Below are 3579 nucleotides of genomic sequence, written 5' to 3' on the forward strand. Positions count from 1 at the left end.
TAGTAGTTTTACTTTTACTCAAGTAATGAAGTCGTGTAGTTCGTCCACCTCTCGTGAAGCTCAAGTCTCGTTTGGATCCCAATTAAAGTTTTTCCTGCATCGTCGTTACGTAAACCGCCATAATTCAGGACTTTATGATGCATTGCTGCGTTTCTGCTTTTACACGGAGACTCGTCTTTAATTAAGAGCTTTTAACATCTCAGTTTCAAGTCAGGCTTTCAATTAGATAAATATAAAATATAAACCTTACACTGTAGGGTGCTCTTCCTCAGTTTCTAAGTCAACATTCATAAATCAAGAGGCATTTACAACTGAAGGTGTTAAGTTTGTGCTTAAAACGAGAGCAAATATCTGCCAATGGTGTCAGACAAATCATCTTTTCTCTTTGAATTAAGTTTATTTTTCTGACCCCATTGGAATAGGATTTTCCCATTTTAAGTACTGAACCAATGACTCACTCGATTCATGCCAGAACAAAGCTTTTAATGAGTGAGTTACTGAATCAAAGACTCACTCGATTCCTTCAAGAACAAAGCTTTTAATGAATGAGTTACTGAATCAACAACTCACTCGATTCATTCAGGAACAAAGCTTTAAATCAGTGGTTCCCAAACCTGTCCTGGAGGACCCCCAGCACTTCACATTTTGCATGTTTCCCTCATCAGAGACACCTGATCCAACTTATCAGCTCATTAGTAGAGATGGAAAGACCTGAAGTGCTCCTGCTTCCTGCTTCGCTACTGTTCGGACGCTCTTGCTTACTGCTCCGCGCTTTGCTCTATCGCTTCTATATTTTATCTCATAACTTCAACTTCAGCAAATCAATACAGCGCTCAAACAACAAAGCTTAACTTTTTTGATAAAACTTGAAACTCTGGAGACTGGATTACTACAAAAAAGCGAACACTTCATCTGACCAGCCTCTCCCTTCCATCAGCTTACATTCCGGAAGGGAAAACACAGCTGGCTACTATCGAAAGGATAAGAAAATGCCTCTTTTAGTTCAAGAATCTACTTGCTGCACAAACTGCCACAGACTTTCACAACGGATTGCAGTTCTTGAAACAAAGTTATTTGCGCAACTACCAAACCGGACGAATCACACAGCAGAGCTTCATCACGAACGTCCTCTGCACACAGCTGGTGAGTCCCGTAAATTTAGTGCTACTCAACAGATAGAGAAACAAGTAACTGATCAACACATTAATCGATGGCACAAACAGGGGGCAAGACCCAAACGCACTCGAGACGTCAGATTGTCACGAGCTTCATATATTGCTGCAGTAGCATGCTCTACCCCAGACACAAGGATTGCAAACACTAGTTTCCGACCACCATCGATACATCTCGAAAACAGATTTGAAGTATTAATGAATGAGGGTGATGAATCCCCAAACGTGATGAATGTGATTGAACACGGATTGCATCAGCCCACAGCTAACACTAATGCTAACAGGCGCTCAAGGTCGAGCAGACAGCGGCCCTCAGCTCAGAGCACAGCCGAGCCAAGGACTCTGATAGTGGGTGACTCTACAGTCAGAAACATTAGCAGCAGAGATACAACTACATGCTGCCTTCCACAAGCAACCATTTCTGATGTAAACAGAGAAATTCAGAACATCCTGATAAAACATAAGACCGCAAATCGACTTATCATTCATGTAGGAAAGAACGATATTCAGAGAGAGCAGTCAGAACTCATTAAAAGGGATTTCAATGAACTTTTTGAAACACTTAGCAAACTGAAAGTTCAGCCGTTCATCAGTGGACCACTGCCAGCAAGAGGAACAAATAGATTCTCACGGTTGCTTGGGCTTAATACATGGCTGCAAAAAACCTGCATGATGAAGGGAGTGAATTTCATCGACAACTTTAATCTCTTCTGGAGCCAGAGACAATTGTTTACATCAAATGGCCACCACCCAAACAAACTTGGTGCAAGAGTGTTAAAGGACAATATTTATTTTTCCCTTCATCATCCTTCAGCTGTGTGTTTTAACCCACTCAACCTGATACAGAGTATGGACGACCACAGGACTTCTTTTCAGCAGCTGAATGGACATGTGGCTGACACATCCCACAAGGACAATGATAAGACCACGCCCCCACAACAACAATTGCTCACGGACACACTCCCAGCTGAGCCCTGCCCACAGAGCTCACCACAGACTGACTGTGAAGGATTAGATCTGCTCCAAGATTCAGCACCCAAGGATGATTTTCTGGAAAATGGACAGGGAAGCCAGGACAACATATTTCAACTTCCGATAACACCAGAGCAACAGCCCCTCTCACCGGACATGTCATTCCTCTCTCCAGCATCCCCGCATCTGAGCTTCTCAGAGAAAATGGAGGACTTGGTTCATGCTGGAATCAGACTATCACACTCGATCGCTATGAGCCCCCAAATATCGACCAAAAATCGTGGAGCCCCACAAACACCAAAGCCTGTGGGCCCAGCTCGTCCTCGCCCTCCTCCTGTGAGATTTCTTCGGTCACAACGCCAGGGCCCACACCCGCCTCCATCTGTTGTAGGTGAACCAAAAACAACTGATTCCAGCTCTCAGTGATGTGTTTTGGGTCCCCGCTATGATAACAGTAACTTTATCAAATGTTTACAAAACAAGGGGGAACCCAGTGTGCCTGCCTCTTTCTCTATCTCTGTTCTGTTACGTGAAAGAAAGTCTAAGGCCTTGTCAGGCCGTTTAACAAACCAATATAATCTGCTGCCTGTTACCTGCCAAAATAGGATTAATGTGGAGAAAAAAATTATTACTGTTAAGTTAGCGCTTTTAAACATCCGTTCACTTAAGAACAAATCATTTCTAGTCAATGACTTAATAACCACTAACAACCTAGATTTTCTGCTTCTAAATGAAACGTGGCTAGAAGAAAACTGTGCAACAGTCCTCAATGAAGCAGCCCCTCCTAACTTTACTTTTATGAGTGTTTGCAGATCTGTTAGGAGAGGTGGGGGTGTTGCTGCTCTTTTTAAAGATTTCTATCAATGTAAGCAAGTATCATTTGGTGACTATTTGTCTCTAGAATATCTGGGTATTGTGTTAAAAGGTTCTCCACGCATCCTGCTTATCATTATTTATAGGCCTCCGAAATACTCTGCAGGCTTCACTGAGGACTTTACAGAACTGTTATCAATAATTTCCTCAGAGTTTGACTGTTTTGCTATTGCTGGGGATTTTAACATTCACATAGACAATATTGAATCCAGTAAAACAAAAGAGCTCATGACTGTTCTTAACATTTTTGATTTGACACAGCATGTAAATGGACCCACACACAATCGTGGACACACTCTAGATTTACTTATCAGTAAGGGTCTAAACATTTCATCAATTGTTATTAAGGATGTGGCACTGTCTGATCATTTCTGTATTTTCTTTGATATATCAATCTCTCCTGCCATTGAAGCTAGATCTGTCTCTGTCAAAAAGAGATGCTTAAATGAGAACACTAATGTGCTGTTTATGAAGGCTTTATCTCTAAAACCAAGCATATCTGCAGACTCTGTTGATTTTCTCCTTGACTCCTTTAACTCAAAAGTTAAGAGTGTAATTGATG

The sequence above is a fragment of the Pseudorasbora parva genome, chromosome 13 (assembly GCF_024679245.1).
Source record: "Pseudorasbora parva isolate DD20220531a chromosome 13, ASM2467924v1, whole genome shotgun sequence".
In the NCBI taxonomy this organism is placed as follows: domain Eukaryota; kingdom Metazoa; phylum Chordata; class Actinopteri; order Cypriniformes; family Gobionidae; genus Pseudorasbora; species Pseudorasbora parva.